Source organism: Mastigoproctus giganteus, chromosome 1, assembly GCF_048544385.1.
Source record: "Mastigoproctus giganteus isolate SK-2022 chromosome 1, ASM4854438v1, whole genome shotgun sequence".
Lineage (NCBI taxonomy): Eukaryota > Metazoa > Arthropoda > Arachnida > Uropygi > Thelyphonidae > Mastigoproctus > Mastigoproctus giganteus.
In genome coordinates this window covers 87,557,673-87,576,396 of record NC_143575.1, presented here as the reverse complement: position 1 = coordinate 87,576,396, position 18,724 = coordinate 87,557,673, and the positions used below count along the sequence as shown (strand labels likewise).

At 37.7% G+C, this 18,724-nt stretch overlaps 1 protein-coding gene across 2 annotated transcripts in view; it reads right to left on the bottom strand.

The window, feature by feature from the left end:
• The window catches only part of LOC150090971 (zinc finger CCCH domain-containing protein 10-like), a 1,521,236-nt gene that overhangs the window by 950,189 nt on the left and 552,323 nt on the right, over positions 1-18,724 (bottom strand). The gene's annotated exons all lie outside the window — the stretch shown is intronic.

The following is an 18,724-nucleotide window of genomic DNA, read 5'->3' as shown; positions in this document are numbered from 1 at the left end:
ATAGTAACCGGCTGTCACAGTAACAGCTTGCCATGGTAACACGTTGATATACTAATTGTCATGGTACCATGTCATCAGGTTATTATAACAGTTGGTTGTAATATCTCATTTTACTTCCATCTAGACATGAAGAAAAGCAGAAATGCCATAATGTTAAAAAAAACTATTCCAATAAACGCAATCTTAAAGACGAAGGAGTTAGACCATGCCATTGTTTTAAATTGCTGTTCTTTTGGATTGTAGCTCTTTATTTATTATTCTTTATTCGTTATTCAGGTCTGTTCGATTTATTCACGGTATTAAGAGAGATTTTGTTTCATATTTACATTTATCAAAAGATCAATTAGAGTAATTAAACGAGTTTAATATTTTTATTATTCAGAAAAATCTGGAGGTCAGAAATTGGTGTAGTAATAGTAGTAGTGGCATATGATGAAAGAAAGCAAGTGTATGAGCTTATGCAGTATCAGCCAAAAAAAAATAATAATAAATAAATACAAAACAATTCCCTCTAAATGTTTGTCCAGTTCCTCCTTAAATTCATTTAATCTATAAACTTTCACAACGACAGATGGAAGTTTGTTCCAGCAATTAACCACCCGTTGGCTTAAAGGCAAATTTCCGCACATCTATTCTACATCTGACCTCCTCAATTTGAATTTTATACTCCCTTAGGCTCATAATCTGAGCAAGAGGAAGAATCCCATCAGAATTCAGCGTGCCAACCCATTCAAAGCCTGATACACCTCAAACAGATCAATTCGCAGGTGCCTAGTCTCCAGCTGCTACAATTTGCAGAACTTTAGCCTCTCCTGGTAAGAGGATCCCTTCATTCACCTCACCAATCTTGTTGCCCTTCTCTGTACACACTCAAGCAAATCTACATCCTTCCTAAAATGAGGCCTCCAGACCTGTACGCAGTACTCAAGGCGTGGCCTGACCATTGCCTTATACAGTGGGACAATCACCTCCTTTTTTCCTGCTAGCAAAATTCCTGTATATCATTGACATAACCCCATGACCTGCCCTGGCAGCCTGTCTGCATTGCTCAGAAAACTTTATATCTGACTGCACAATTACTCCCAGGGAATTCGTGTACTCTGGCACGAATTCAAACTGGCAATGGTCAATAACTTTGGCATAAAGCGGATTAGAAATGAATCTTTTAGAACCTCGACCATTTCAAATTCTTGTAAAATAAACCGACTCTAATTCTACAGGAATGCTGTTATTCTGTTTTTCTCAAGCTGCCACATGTGAACCTCTGGTACTTGTCGCCATGATGGGATATTGTGTTGTAACACAATAAAGATTTATTTATTTGCTATTGTTGTATTGTACAGTATTATATGCAGTATACAGAACGAGTAAGATTTAACTTTTTGTCTATTTATCCTATGTCCAAATAAACGCAGTGCTTGCTTTTGTTTATATTCTTGTTTATACTCCGGCACGACCACCAGGTCAGTGGAGTTTACAATAAATCAATCAATACAAATATCAATCGTATTTAGTAGTCACGGGCTTGAATCCCGGTCCACTCAAAGAGCGTGCACTCGCGCTCCTAACCACTCGGCTACGCCAACCCTTGCTGACAGCATCTAATTATAAACAATGATTTATACGATTGAGGGAATGTGCATAGATCTCTTAGAAATGCGTACTGTTGGTTTCAGAAGATGTTAATCTTCAGATAATAAATTGCTTATTTTTAAAATGGATCATTGTGCTATTTCTGCTCCATTCCATCTTGAAAACCGTTTCTGAACATGTGATACTCTTGTCATTTCGTACAGATCCCTTTAAAAAACAACATTTATTGATTAACTCAACCGAAATCCTACTGAAATCAATAAAGATTGTAATAAGACGTTCAGTCATTTTTAAATACGCCAGATCCTCTTGAAAGATTTACCTTCTTCGTATTGGCTTTCCTTACCTAGGAATCCATGACGCATCTTGTATTCCTTTTATAAAAATAAGCAGTACAATATAAAGGTAATTGTTTCGGGCCCCCTATTATATAATTCATTAAAGTAATAGGTCTATAATTGAATCTCAACGTTTTATACTGCTTTATAAGCAGAAACGACTACAAATCTTTGAGATCGAAGGATTCCAAGTATAATAGACTCTTCGTAAACAGAAGGACAATGCTTGATCAGAAAACAGAGTATTAAAAATTAAACAGGATCGATGGCAGGAAATGTTCTCTTATGTCAGTCGCATATGACGTCTTTGGGTAGCACAGTTGGTAGAATCACGTCCTCCCGCACCGAGTGGAAAAGACTTCACTTTGAATTCCGTCAATGACGCACTGGCACGATGAATTGTTATGGGTATATTTCACAATATCGCTGGGTTGGTCGGTCTCAGGCAAGGGTAGCATGGATTTTTCCTACCGGAAACTCTGGTGTTTCATCCAGCGAACAGCAAATCGACCAGAACATACGCAATTTACAGATTTTATATTTGGCACAATATAACCTAAGTTGCTGATGCGTATAAAAAACTTTCAAAAACAACAATATGTCAGTCGAATCTAATAATTCGGGTTTTTTATTAGAGGAAACTCGGATTATTCGTCCAGCAAATTGTAAACCAACCGAACGCAAACAGATACAATATTCTGACGCCCCATAGCCTTAGTTGCATGGTGTTTAACGTACACGCACACGATTGCTGTTCTTAAATATCGTGAGGAGAATGCCTAGGTTTGAATCTCACCAAGTTAGCGCGGATTTCTATGGGCTTTTTTGGCCTTGTTGCTAAAACAGTCGGTCTAAGGCGAGGGTTATGTTGTTTTTACATTTCTGAAACTCAACTTGGTGTTTTCATTCAACAAAATAGGCGTCATAGTCGTCACAGCAAAATCGTAAAACAGGAAAGTTCCTCTAGGAGTGAAGTCATTACCTTTATTCAGAAGAATCATGTCAAATTTCAAGTGAGGCTGTCCAATAAGAGAAATCACGCAGTGGCCCTTGTTGCCGATGTTCCTTTGTCTTAAAAAGTCATCGTTTTTGTCTCCCCAGGCGAAACAAATAAAATAAAAGAAAATGTACTCCTGGCCTAAGTCAGACTAATTCGGCCAATGTGCTGGGAAAAACTCGAAATTCCACCGATCAAGATGAGATTCAAACCCAAGCCTTTTCCACATGGTGTGAAAGGACGACTGAAAATTAGCCAATGCAGTATTTGTTTGCAGCATCTGGTAGATCTCCAATAACCTCTAACTGTTCTGAGCAATAAAGAAACCCACACATAAGTAGCGGGTGGGTGTTCATTCTTCTCGGAACTTGGACCTGCATCCGGTTTCCATTACATTGCGCGAGATTGCTTTTGTCCATTTGGGTTCTGGACGCTATTCTAAGTGATTCCGTCGAATCCCATATAACGTTACACGAGTTTATATTTTCTCGTACAAATATGTTTAAGTGATCTTAGCCGGGATAGTCAGCACAATCGATACTGGATTTCTTCGTGCTGTTGATCACGTACCGCTTCCAACCGCCATCTCAAGGCTTAGAAGTCGGCAATTCTGCAATGTAAGTTGCTTACTGAGGATAACAAAGAAATAATCTAAGACCAACACCGGGATATAAGCCATCTGGAGAAGTTGCAGTGAGCTAGCTGACTGATCACTTAGCAAATTGAACTGTTGAATTTTTTTTTTTGTAGCGTATTTGATTGTTGGTATGAAACTAAAAGAATGGGTGGAATAAGTTATCGAATAAAATCCTCATAAAACGTGATCGCCAGGACGCGGTGAAGATATCAGAAAACAAAAATGAAACATACCGAGAACTTCGGTGGACATATGAAGAGCACATCTGAATGAGAATAAACACATGGCTCCAAGGTTTTTCTGTTTTATTTTTTTATTGCTTTGGATCTGCCAATCTCAAACCTCACAAGTAGCTAAAATTATTGTACGAACTTCTCCACCCCACGGTTTTTTTTTTTTCTTTAATTCTTCAGACAGGAAGACATTGTACAGATCGAAATAGCAGTTTGTTGAGTATACAATCGAAGAAACAATTCTATCCTGAAATAAACGGTCATCAAAGCACACTTGTTGGAACAGCAGAACGAGATTGGTCGAGTATCGCTGTTTCTAATGACAACCAACTCAATCAGTTCTTTAAATATTTTGCGTATAATTTTAATTTTTTGTGGGTTTTTCTCGATTATCCTTAAATCATTTAGTGATACTGGCTTAAAGATTTGAATAAGCATTCTTAAAGTTATCTATTAACTATTTACTGTTTGTCAATTGCTATTTATCTTTTCAAGATCAGACGATATTGCTAAATTAGGGCTACCAGAGAACAACCTTATCCACTCCTGTGCAATATGTCTGTAAATTGCGTGTATTCTTTAGTCAGTCCGCTTGCTTTGCTGGACGAAAAGGAGGAGTGGGGAACCTTGTGCTCTTTGCCTGAGACCGACTTTAAGAGAGCAAAAAGTAAAATTATTGGGGTTTAAGTCAAATTAGCGACAATCAAAGTAAATGAAATCAAAACAGCGAAGAAATGAAACCGCCCATTAAGCAAAAGGCCGACATACGAAATGCCAACATCTCTAAGCACCTAAAGTTCAAACGGACTTCCAAACATGAGCTAACTGAAATCATCACCACCTCGAAACGTAATAATTTAGAAACGATATGGAAATTCAATTCGAAACTCCAACTACTCGAAAAATAACAACTTCTTACTGAAAACTTTGATATATTAGACCAATTATTATTGTTTTATTGTAATTGTACTTTATTATTATAATTATTATTACATGAGCTAAGAGTGGTTTGTTTTTTTACAATAAACTTTATTCGCGGAAGGAGTGAGCGCGTGTAAACAAAAGCAGGTGGAAAATTCACGAGTGCTGAGGTTCAAATCGAGTCAATTAAATTAGGACAATATCCTACTTTATTCTTGTTTTCTCTTCTTCCTATCTTTTACTTTATTCGGTTATTTTTAAGTTATTTCTGGTTAAGAAAATTTACCGAATTTATTCAAAAGTTACAAGACGTGTTGTAGAACAGGTAGATCTTTGAAATAACAAGGAAACTGAACTCTCTACGCAGGTAGTAGTTTGGATTTTTCATTGAGCAGATATCTTTTTCGATGACTGCTAGCTTTGTGAAAACCACAATGGCTTAATATGATTTCAGCCCTTTGATAAGTGTATCAGATCCATGGGCAGTTGTCGGACTATTTGAGTTGAGATGAATCATATTAGACTAAGCTCTGATTAATCGGTTTTAGCCCACAGGAAGGATCATGGCTTCGTGGCCACCGATCGAAATGGTGAAACCACTATACCGTCATGGTGGACAGGCAACGCACAAGCTGCTTCACTCTTTCCAAAACAGTAAACCATTCCTGCAGTCCTTAAGTTGAATGAAGGTGTTCATCGTGACTGTAAAAATGGCACCATACGGTGGGACCCGACAACCATGCCTAACCGACCAACCTTTTCTCATCGGTTCCTACCAAAATGCTCTTCCGCTGTAGAATGTATAGATGAAGATCCGTTAAAATTACTATAGACTGGAAGTACAAAAATAAAATCCTGCTCGGTAAGGTCCCAACAAATCATTCGTGATAATATTTTAAACGTCCATACAAAAAAACTTTCATATTCGGGACATCCGAGACAGACCTTCTCAGCCCCAAGTTTATTATGTCCATAAATTTTCCTGTTTTACTGGGGTTGCCAGAAAGGGGAGGGGGGGTGGAGGAACCTTGATATCCACGCGTGAGATTGTCCTCGTACTCTCAGGCGTGGTCACTAGCATCACCAATGAGGTTTTTTCGAACCAGAGCCTTTTCTACCAGCTGTGAGGACCGTGATGATAATAAGAGTGCTACGCAAGCGCAGACTAAACGTTCATGGAGACGGAATGCAGGGTTTACCCTGGAATTATGATTAGGCCTGTGAACAGCGGCTCTCGCAAAAGTAAGTCAGTGTGTCAGTCAAGCTAGGAACAATTCATCTGTGTCAACACCAACTGTTCCCACTTCGAACCAGTGAGAACAGACAAGAGTTATCCGGCTGCAGATGCAGTCCATGTAATCTAATCTTCCTAAGCGCAGTAGAGTAAATAGGTACATTACACAGCCATTCCTCTCCTCCTGGAAAGAAATTGGAAGTACTATGAGCCCTTCGAATTTCTTTCCATGGTTCGGGGAGGAGAGGAATGGCATTTTCGTTTATAAACAGCACTCCATAGCGACCTAGTCGACACGATTCATCGTGTTGACTGGAATGCCATGAAAACAAAAGCCACTTAAGAGAAATCTATATTTTGAAGGAGTGGAACATGTATTATTAATGTTTAAAATCTTATAAAAGTTTTTCTTTAATTATTCGTACTTCTCCTCCAAAAATTGAGTGGTCCTGATTAATAACAGGATGCATTTATGACTTCGTTTCCGCAACACCCCCTTTACCATGGCAACAAAGCATCTGCATCATAACGTATTCTACTTAATTACTCGTTGCCATGGAAACGATTCGCGAAGTGCTTCATTTTAAATTCAAGTCCTGAAGGTTAGGATGTGCGCGCAGGTTATCATTTGAATGACGTATTATCTTGACTTAGAAACATTATTCTACGCAGGTACTCGATTTCAGAGAAACCGGAAGGTAGATTTTATTTCTCCATTGAACCGTTTTTATTATTCTGTCAATTCATAATGATGCAATGGGCCCACAACATAATGGTTTATTCGAATTAATATATGGGTTTTTTTTTCAAGCTACTAATAGAGAAATAAGATTGACTTTTACTATTTTTTAATAAGGATATTAAATGATGTTGACTACTGGGGTTGGCTAAGCTTTCATAAATGTCCTCGCGCGTAGCACAGTGATCGAGAGCGCTTTCCTCTTCATACTATGGAAAGGTTTCCATGACCTAAGGAAGTGAAACTTGGGCACTCACCAAAAGAATTGAAGAGAGGTTGAGAATTACACAGCGAAGAATGGAACGAATTATATTAGGAATCAGGCTGTTGGATAAGAAGAGAAACATGGATTGGGCAACAAACTTAAGTAAAGAACATTCTTTATCAAAACTAAAGAACTGACACAGTTCGAGGACATTATGACAGATGGTCTAAGAAAATAACAGAATAGTACCCAAGAGGAGCTAAAAGAAAACCAGGAAGACAATAACTGAGTTGGAAAGATGAAACTGAAGAGTCCGTGGGCAGCAAATGGATGGCCATTGCACAAAACAGAAGGAACTGGAAAGTTGCTGGAGAGGTCGTCCTGCGGTGGATTAAGGATGGCTGATGATGATGAAAGGTTTAGATTCGAATCCCATCTCAAGGGGAATTTTTAAGAGTTTTTGTCACACTGTGTTGGAGTTAGTTAATCCCCATGGATGGATGTGTAGTTTTTCTACCGGAAACTCTGGTTTTATTTCCAGCAAAACAACCGATTCAATCATAGAACACACAAGTTACAGACAATAAACTAACGCCTCAGTCTTAGTTGTTTTGGAGCAAAACGGAACACTAGTGAAATGCAAATGTTCAGAAATAAGGTCCCCATGGGGAGAAGAATACAAAGATTTGATGGAAAAGTTCCACTTAAAATTAACATACCCTCAACTTTTAAGAAAAAAATGGCTCAATCATTCCTACGTTTTATTGTATGCCAATACATATTCTACGAATACTACTCTGATTTCACTTAACCCTTCGGTTACCTTCATTAGCCTTATCCGGATAGAAGTTTAAAGTTTAATTTCAAACAAGCAACATTAACTGACGCGTGAGAAATCTACTCATCTATATTAAACAGAGCGGATCACTAATAGACAGTTAACTTGTTCCTCACTGATAACGGGCTGTATAATAGAGCAAAATCGGAACTACGCTCTGCCAACTGTTTTGGTATTCCGAGAATGGATTTTGCTTAGTTAGACACCAAGGGCCAATAGAAACGAACCGTAGCATTAGCAGATCAATTACTGGCCGTCGTGTGCAGATAATGCAATTTTAATATGCCGGTATCGCCAGTTTGGCGAGTGAACTGTAATAAGTATCTTAGGGCATGCCATGCAGATGTGGCTAATGAAGAATTAAAAGCATGAGAAATCGTAGGAGATAGCTATGATGAATGATATTAAAACCAGCGTGTGAAGTTGAAGAATAAAAATCAGAGGTTAATCAGATGGATGGTCAGTGTTTCCAGTATTATATGTTTAACATTTATTGTTTAGCGTGTTCAAACCCCCATATACAGCAGTTCTATCTATAACAGTTGTATTTGCTGTTATGTTATATTTTTGTGTATTGAGTTGAACTGTTTATTTTATTTATTTATTTATTATTTTTTATATATTTTTGAATTTTCACCAGTATAGTTCTCTCTACTAACTCGGTCATGGTCTTAAAAACCGATCTTTTCGCTTACTAGAAACTCATTGACTTAAATTTATACTCGTGCATTCACTAAAGCTATCATCAGTTCTGAATCAAATTCCAAATCCATTCCTTTTTAAGTTCTGCCTAATGATCAATCCCTCAAAATCAGCTCAATCTGTTCTTGAAGCGGTGTCCTACCATCTTAATCTGTTTGCCTGAAGGATATGCCATCAGGAATGTAAACAGACATTTACACTACATCACAGTTCCATCGACGAATTGATTCCCTCTAAAAAAATGAATGAATCGCTGTAGGTGGCTCATCCAGAACCACTTCCTTCCTGTCCATAGTTACAAACTTAATTGAAACTACATACGCACTAAAATTTATACAGCTCTACTGTACAGGACTGAAATATGGGTGCACCGTCAGCTCCAACCACACTTGCTGGGATTTTATGCTGCAGAGTACTAGCTTCTCTCGTGGGCAATAGCTAAACTTAAGCTAGCATCACAGATAACGACCATTGCAAAATCACAATCGATGGAGCTGATCCAGCTCCCGAAACGAATTGAAGAACGATAGTATTCACGTTACAAATGGTCTTATGAACCAATAGTGACCCTAACATATGGGATCTCTGTGCCTGGGATAGCCCTGCGGTCTTCACCAACGCCAATAAACCACAGACTTGTGCATTCCAACTGATTTCTGCAGGAGCAACATTTGAATAGAATTCAGCAACCAGACTGCGACTTCGATGTACTTGCAGGAGTATAGGAGTTTCATCCTGTATGAAGACACAGGAGGCTAAACAACGCCCTGAATGTATCTTGGTGACTACCTCTCAGGTCTACAGCCATCACCTTTTTCCATTATCTGTTGTGATCGGTGATCAAAGCAGTCTGGGCCCCGCTTGACTGTCAAACTGTGAAGAGCTGGTGTACATCGTTTTGAATGGTATTAAATTTGAAAGGATTTTTAATATCTTAAATATTTTCACATATCAATAGTTGCTTACTTCTTGCAGTTTAACTAATAAAAATTCTGTCTTAAAATAAATATAAATGTCATAAATATCCTTTATAACAATCTCTAACAGATCCCACTGGGTACCGCTGCCCTTTGTAATACAATACAATGCGGCCAATTCCCTCCAGTACTCAAGGGGACTGTGTCAAATTCAAAAAAGAACGAGAACATTCATTCGCCTTTCTTAATGTGAGTTGCTGAAGATGATAATAATAAACCATCAAAAGATTTTGATCAGAAGCTATGTTATAACAATAAACCATTAAAGACTATTAGAAAGAATTATGACATAAAGTTATGCAACTTAAAATTCTTTGGAGATTACACAGACTTTTAAAATATGCTTTAAACATGTTTTGACGTTACAAATCCCAGCATACAGTTTCGCTTGTTGTCAGCTCAAAACACGTAATGGAAAACTAGCTTACCGTATCACACAACTTAGCCAAAGAATACAATACACAAAAAAAACCTTAATTAACTTTTCTCTAGCGTTAAATTCACAACGTTAATTATGAAGGATTAATTATTAATGTGAAAAGTAAATATGATACAGTTTTTGCAGTAAAGGATGACTTTAACTGGAAAAATCAAAACTAAGAACACCAGGGGACACGATTTATGGAAATGCATAAAATTAAATCATTAACAAGGAATTTTTTTGGGAACTGTAAATCTCTTCAGTGTACTGCTCATTAATTTTCCAAGTTTATTGAGGTAAAAATCAAACAATCGCCACCAGGAGATTTCGTCACGTGCGTGCTTTGAATTTTAACAGAACAGCAACTTATGCAATAAAAATTCTGGTGTTCAAGCCATTACAAACCATTTCACAGTGAAAAAAAATGTTGGAAATTATTCGCTTTGCCAGCAATAACGCATTTGCAAATTAACATTTGCAATTTCTAAATATCTTTCTACTTCAGAGTTTACTAATGTGTGTTCGACATCTTGCAAAATCAATTGAGAAGAAAATGCTGAAAATTTCTATTGGAAGAACTGTTTTCTTTTGCAGGAAACGACGTCTATAACAGCTGTTTCCTCAATTATATGCAGTATAAAGAAACGATGTAAATGGATAGCTTATCGTCGAGGGAAAAGAAGCCATCTCAAATACGAATGTAGTTGTTTTGTAGATACCTTTCATGCTTATCTGAAAATGACATTTTTAAATCATTTTTTTAAAATAAATAATGATTAATATGACAAGGATATCTATTATGAGTAAATGGACGAAAGCATCGAAAGTTACCCCATTCTATCAAACTCATCTGTAGCTCTATCATTCTCCCACCTACAATAATTTTCTTTGTGATTTTAATGTGCACATCTCCAGCTGGTTTCAGTTTCCTAGCTACACGGATCCAGTTACCGATGCTTTTGCAATTTCAGTACTGATGAACTTACAACAGCCTGTTCATTTACCTATCAGAATACAAGACAATCCAAACCATAAAACCAATTCTCCTTATTTTTTACTCACTAACAACCCTTAAAATTATATGACCAATGTCCTTGGCCCTCTAGGTAGTTCAGATCACAAATCAGTAAAGCTTCTTCTCCAATGGAGCCTCTTTTTCATGGTCATTCTCAGCCTCGTCTCGTTTACCATAACAACAATGCGAAATGAAATGAAATGATCTGAGAAGAACTGTTTTCTTCCCAGACTGTATTCTTTCTTTTTCTTAGTTGGGTTACTGTTTTAAATCTTTTAGTACCAATATTTTCAGAGATCTGTGGGTGATGTTATTCTCGTAGGGAGGAAATTCTTTATTCCGGGGTAGACCGTGAAATCTCGTCGTTTATCTAAACCTTGGTCTTCCAATAAGTGTGATAAGGCTGTTTAATATAAGAAAGTAGCCATTGCAGTAAGCTTCTATCCAAATATCCAGTTTTATTTTCTGCCCATACTATATCTCGCAGCAACTGTAAAACAGTTATTAATCAATCCCAACCGTCCAAACTTCATTTTGAACAGATTAAGCGTAGAATACTTGCTTCTTGTCCAAATGGTAACCGAGCATTCTGGTTTCTTGTCAAATCTATTGCCGCAACTTCTGTCCATCTATGCTGCCATCAGTTTCTGCTGCATCGTCAACTAAAGATAAAACCGACTTATTAGCATCTTACTTTTCTTCTAAATCTTGTATCGACGATCTTGGTAAACCATCACCTGTTATACCTAATATACTCCACTAGCTGCCTCTATCGGTCTAACGACAGAAGACAGACAAATCCGCCCACCCCGGAATATTGTGCCAACAACTGGTGTGGTGCCCGAAAACCTTCTAGACTTCTAGAGGCTTCTAGACTCTATTCAAAAGAGTGCAGTTAGGCTAATTAATGACCCATCTCGTATAAAGCCTCTCCACTCCCTGTATCATATACCTTCAGTTTCTGCTGCCTGCCTTTTTGTAGGTACTTCCATGCTCACTGTTCCTCGGAATTTAGCATTTATAATTCCCCCACTCTCCTCCAAAACAACCCGGGCACTTGATGCAACCAGTTAGCATCCATTCATTGTCCGGTTCCACTCAGAAAACCGGCTTTTTCTCTTCCTCATTTATCTCTTAAACTTCGGTCGTCTGGAACAGCTTTCCTCACATTCATTTCCCAAAAATTACAATCTGCAGACATTCCAATCTAATGTCAACAAGTATCTTCTGTCTTCCCATGAACGGTACTAAGTGTTATAAGTTCTAATACCTATCGTGTTTGGTGTTTTCGTAAAAACTGCAATGACATGACATTGTTCCATCTCATCAGTGATGCCCAAAATCCATGCTAAGTTTGTTTCAATTGGGACTGCAATGATATCAGAGCACATCCTCTGCATTTCTGATCACGGACGAACACCATGAACTGTAATACCGTTCAAAACATGAATTAATTACAAATTAATTACATTTTATACATCACGTTGGAATAATCCATGTGTATTTTTGAATGAGTAAAATTACTTAGATTAATTGAAGAAACACATCCTAAAAAAAGACATCGGAAGCCGACTGGTTAATAAATTGTCTGCGTTAGGGATAAATTTGATTTCCCAAAGAAGAGAAAGCAATTCTGGGCAGCACGCAACACACATTAGAAATTAATTAAGAAGCGAGGATGAGAAAAAGGAATTAGTTGTTCCTGTTGGTCCGCAATACATTTTCTTCCTGTTGATCACGGACAACAGAGATGAGTTTTCTTTTCCCATCTGACGTGCCTTGGCAGGTACGTGTGTTACGAAGAAAGAAGGTTGTTAGTTGTACCACACAATGGCAGATAAAACCACCATAAAAATTCTGTTTCAAGATATTACAGCTACAAGAGCTGTTGTCATATATATTTATTATCCTTCTCATTGTAGAATAATATTAAGTTGATATTTGTAAGTTCAATTAATTAACTGCGTATAACTTATCACTTATAGAGTATTTTAATCAATTATAAACTATCTTTTTCATCATCTAGATTTCATGACAAATTAATAAACCTAAATTCAGATTCACATGATATTATGAGATCCTTAGGTGTTGTACAATACGCATATTGTACGCCTAGTACAATAAATAATATACAGAAAGAAGTAGAAAGAGGAGTTTTGCCGCAGATGTCTTCAGGTAAAGTTACTTCGCCGGGCAAAGAAAGAAAACAGCGTTTCCATAACCACTCAATCCAACAAAGCCCGAGTGTTTATTAATTGCCGTAGTGGACAGGTTGGCTGGTTTGTTGGTGTAGAGTTTTAGGCGCATCAAAAACTTGGGCCATATTGCGCCGTATATAATATGTCTGTATATTTACCGTGTTCTGAGATCGATTTGCTGTTTGCTGGATGAAAAATGCGAGTTTCCCGAAGGAAAAAGCCATGCAACCCTCGCCTGAAACCAACTAACTCAACTACACTATGAAAAAGAACCATAAAAATCCCTCACGTCATTAATGGGATTCGAACTCAAGTTTTTTCCACTCGGTGTGAGGACTACGGTGATCATACCAACTATACCACCCCCGTGAGCATACAGCTGCTCAACTCAGGTTTTATGGAGTTGAGGGGTTATAGAAACACCAAATTCTTTCTTCGTCCTCTGGAATAGTTCCACCCTAAAGAGATGGTGCATCGGCAACCAAATTTCTCTTTCTACTTCTTTTCATTTATTCTTATATTCGACATGTAACTAGCAACCACACGTCACTGGGTGAACTTTCTTTTATTCTTAGTTCTTCCTTTCAGCTTCTGGCAACTTTAGCCAGCGAAATTTTTCCCTCAGCACTTAACTTACTCGCAATTAGAGCCTCTCGTCGCACAGAGTGGAAAAATTCTTTAATGACGAGAGGAAATTTTATGAGTATTTTTCCCTCCTTGGCTGTTATTCGGTCTGAGGCTTGCGCAGCATGTTTTTTCCCTGGAAACTCAGTTTATTCATTGAACAGGCAAATCAACCCGAGAACAAACCCAGTTTATTAACATATTACACGTGGACATCGTCATCATATTTACACTCACTGAAGCGTTTCCGGAGCAGAAAGCTCAATAACGCAATGAACTATTTAAATCGACCTATTTAGCCTTCCATACTGCAAGAAATCCCTGCAGCAGGGAAGTTTACCATCCCTAGCCCCGTGAAGGCAGGTCGCTACTACCATAATCAATCACCATAATTTAAGCATCACCAAGTACAAAATATCTAATTGCCTTGATCTCAACCACAATCAAAATCAACAAATTCTAAAATCAAACATCAATTTAGACGTCAATATATAACAATTATATACATATATATAAATCTAAACAAGCAACGAGAGGCAGTTGCACCAATAAGTATCAACTTCCTCTAACAAGCAGGAAGAATACAATCACAATCAAGTAGCCCCTGAGAACTACAAGAACAACTATAAACAAAGTCTAAGGAACACTATCCCTGCAGCTGGGAGAGGTCAATTCCCAATGCAGAAACGAACACAGTTAACACATATATTCATGCTGAGCCAGCACCACATAATAGGGGAAACAAAGAACTACTTCTTCGCCATAAGCGGCACCAACCACGGAATACAGTCACAGTTACAGCCTAGAATCACAACCAATTCTACTATCCAACATTAAAAGTTGCTATGGAAACCCTATCCATAAACAACTTTACTTTTTAGCTGGTCAGAATCTTTACCTCGCTTCTTGCAATTGACACAAATAGGCTTATCAGCCTGTTTTGGACACTTCTTGAAAAGAAAGTGACCTTCTCCCGAGCAGTGACCACAAACAGCATTAAACTTATAGAATTTGGCCGTATGTCTAAAGGCAAGGCACTTAAAACATTTTATGGTAAGATATATATCACGACCCTTATAGGAAGACCAGTGTAAAACTACTCTACCTCTTTTTACCAATATTTTCCGCAACTCTGTGGGTACTTCAATAATCCAGTTCTTAGTGTCCTTATTAGTAACTTTTGCCACTGACCTAACCAAGATAGACTTCTGGAAAAGTGCTCTGTTCATTCCATGAGAACTAAAATTCCTTTCAAACAACTCAGATAGAAAATCTTCCTGCTTCACTTCGCCATCAACATCATAAATAATAAGGCGTTTACCAGGATTCTTGGGAACTTCAGTTTTCATTCCCTTAGCCTTTATTGTCTCACAAGTCGTTACTTTTTTAACATCTTCCTTGGTAGCCACCTCTAGCACCACGCCCTTATCCTTTATAAGGGCGTCGTGCTAGAGGTTCTTATTCTTCGCGCATTAACACCTTTGAGAACTGGTTTAATAGCTCGCAAAACAATCTGCTTTACAGCTTCACTGGACTTTGGATTGTCACAGTCCAATTTAATAAACGCTGCGTGCACTTCAGCAGATTTCGGGACTATTGCCTTCTCACTCCAAACAACATCAGCATGCGATACAGTATCAGAGCTGAGAGAGGACTGACTCTTCAGCTGTGCTTTCAGTACTTGATTTTCTGTATATACACCAATCGCTTTTGCTTCAAACTGATCCCACATGCCAAGGATCGTGTACATTACTGCACGATTAACTTTATTAGAATCATTGAACGTATAGTCATGTAGAAGCTGGCGCACTACTTTCATATCTTTAAAATTTTCCAGAGGATCTTTCTCCTCATCAGAGTCCTGCCTGAGTCGTTTAGTAGCAGTTCTCTGTAAATGCTCATGATCCATAGAATCTTTCAATATAGCACAATCCAAAACATCCAGATGGATAGTCGCTGAATTATAACCTGCGCCGAACCTGGCACAGAAGCACCCCCTGCACAGCTACCAGAGGCCATACCAGCACTGGAATCACAACATTCATTTCATCACCATCGAACTTCTTAAGGCTAAGTTTCGCCTTAGGTTGAGCAGCCACAGTCTCTCACAATCTTGACAAGGCAAAAGAAGAAAATACAGACAAAATAGGCAATAAATATAAATATATTTATATGTGGCACAATAAATATGGGCTTTGGAAATGCACAATGTCCGTGATTCCTTTTTCCGCACTACAAACCACTTTAGAATGTCAAAGTCCAACAGTCAAGGCCTACTTAGCCGACCAGGAGTCCCCTGGTCGCCCACCCCGGACTGCGTGGTAGTGGGGCCAATCACTTAGCAGTTATTCGCATTACGAACTTTGATGAGGTTGTTAATAATTTAGCCAACAGAAAAAAATAAATTTATCTTTGAAAAATCTCTGTTTAAAAATGAGCTTGTAGAATTTAATTTCATACCCGATGCTTCCTTGCCTTAAATGCAGTCGTTGAATTCTATTTGGAATATATTATTTCGGGTCCATATATTTTCAAAGGCCCAGAGTACAGTGCTTAGTGGAAAGGACGGCTCTGCTACGTATTTTAATTTGGAAAACAGTAGATTATGTACATGTACAGTACTGGCGATTAGGGACGTTGTTGCAGATTACATGAAAGGATATGTTGATGTTTATAACTGCGCACCGAAGCAAATAAGGCCGTGAGGTGTAGGATTCAAATGAGAAAGAGTTTGAACAAAATACAGTACGAAGAAGCATAAAGCATAATATACATGTATTTGCTATTTTTTAAAATAACTGATTTCATCAGAAAAATATTATTAGAAAATCGCAGTGGCGTATTTCATCCTGCATTTCGGCATTTACAAGTTAATCTCTTTTAAATGTTTGTTTGTTCGCATTAATGATAACACTTTAGGTAACCTGCTTCGATAAAGAAATATTTCTAATCTATACCGCACTTAAGAAGTGTTTATCAAAACGTCACACGTGATGCGTAGCTGTGAGGCAGAATAGGATTTGTGTAGCAGTGGTTCCTAAGGGGAGATGGGTGCACAGGGCAAATGATTAACCTCTTCACGTGAACTCTGGTAAAAAGTTGATAAAATACTCTAAATTAAATTCTAAAATGTTAAAAAATATCGGAGCTGTTGTACAAAAGGTGTTCTGTTATGAGAAACTGGTAGGGAGGAAGGACTATGGAATCGGACCTCAACTATCGCAAGAACAAAACATGCGCTGAAAATTTGGAGTTAATCCGTCTTTTCCTGTTTGCTTGTTTTGCTGGATGAAAAACCCGAATTTTTGGGAGAAAGGCGTGCAAGCCTCATCAAAGTCCTACCAACTCGGCCAATGCGTGAAAAAACAAGCTTATTGAAGTCTTATAGACCAAGGACGATACCTCTGTTAGCTGCACAGCTTAAGCAAAATTTAGATTTATCAAAATCAATTCATTATTTCAACGCAAATAATTATTTAAAATGATATTTAAACATTGGTAATTCTAAATGACACATAAATACCGAATATGTTATAAACAAGCTAAACTTTTGCCAAGGCACAGTATATTTGAGAAATAATGCCCTAATGACTTTTAAAGGAAATCAATGATGTGATTGCGAAAGCGCAGCAACGAAAAATATTCCCAAATGAATCAGATAATAAAACATAAAAGGAAGCTGATATTTGCAGGCTGATCTTCTTCCAAATTAAACTGCACCGAATTCAAACCTCTGTCCATATTCAGATAAAGAAAAGCAATGTAGGATAAGAAATTTTAAACGTCACTCAACTACCGACAGCAAACACAGCCCGATTGCAGAAATCGGTCGGCGTTTGTAACAGCAGCAGTAGTTGAAGAAATTTTATTTTTTAAAATCTAGAGGTACTCAGAAATCTTATTAAGAATGGCTTCAAGTTTCTAAGAAAGGAAGAGCGATTAGGTAAAGTTGCTTTCAAACTTGTTTTCTTTATTGGGCTGTCTGAAGGCAGTATATTTCCAAACACTTTCATGGGCTTGGACACAGAACAAGCGTTACCCAATCAGAAGCAATCAGGGTTTACAAAGTAGAGCATATCTCGGAACTCGGCTCCCAAAGAAAAATCCCTTGTATGTGTCTTTTATCGGATAAATGAAGAACGCGGTCAGCTGATCTCTGCTTCTTATTACAATTCCGTCCAAGATTTAATATTACAGGCTGATAAGGAGTTACTAGGAGTTCCACTTACTTGTCTTAAATCCCAAGCTAATAAGCATTAACTGGGTGTCTGGTAGACATCGTTATATTTAATTAATTTAAAGCGAACTCTAATTTTTGAAGAAAAAGAGAATGAATGCGAAATACGACGCATGCAGTTTCATCAAATGTAAAGCGCAATTTACAGAAAGCTAATTTCTCTACTACCAATTTCCTGTGGCTCAAATTGCTTCTTAGAATAATTGTCCATGACGTTGCACTGATTAGCCAGGAGGAACAAATTCCATAAAGTCCAGTTAATGCAGACAATTCATATTATCTGCGACGTATTTTTAAAAATAAAATAAAAAATTTAATTCAAATAATCGTAAAAATTGCAGCTAAGCTGTGAAAGGATACGTTTGTACCAAATAAAAATAAATTTTGGAAGTAATTTTTCAGTCTGAAAACTAAAAGTAAAGATGATGGGACTTTCTTTTCTGGTACTTCTAAGGCAAATAAAGTTAACCGAAGCTCGCTTTACAATATGTGGTTATACAGTAACAAGACTGATTGCCCCCCCACAAATCAACGTCAATACATAGGGGGCCTTCAAGGAATAGCTGGCTTACCGACTATAAATAATGCCTATCTAGAGAGAGCAAAAATTAGCTTCATTCTGTTGAATATTTTCAAAAATACTGCTGAAAATTACCAGCTATAAATTGTTATAACGATCTCCCCCCTCTTCCCCATGTCAGAAGAATAAAACATAGGCATCCGGTCAAAGACGAAGTCAAGAGAATTTTGAAACTTGGAGTGTGAGACATTAGCCAGATCAGACCCAGAAATCGCAGCATTTCCTACAACTTCCA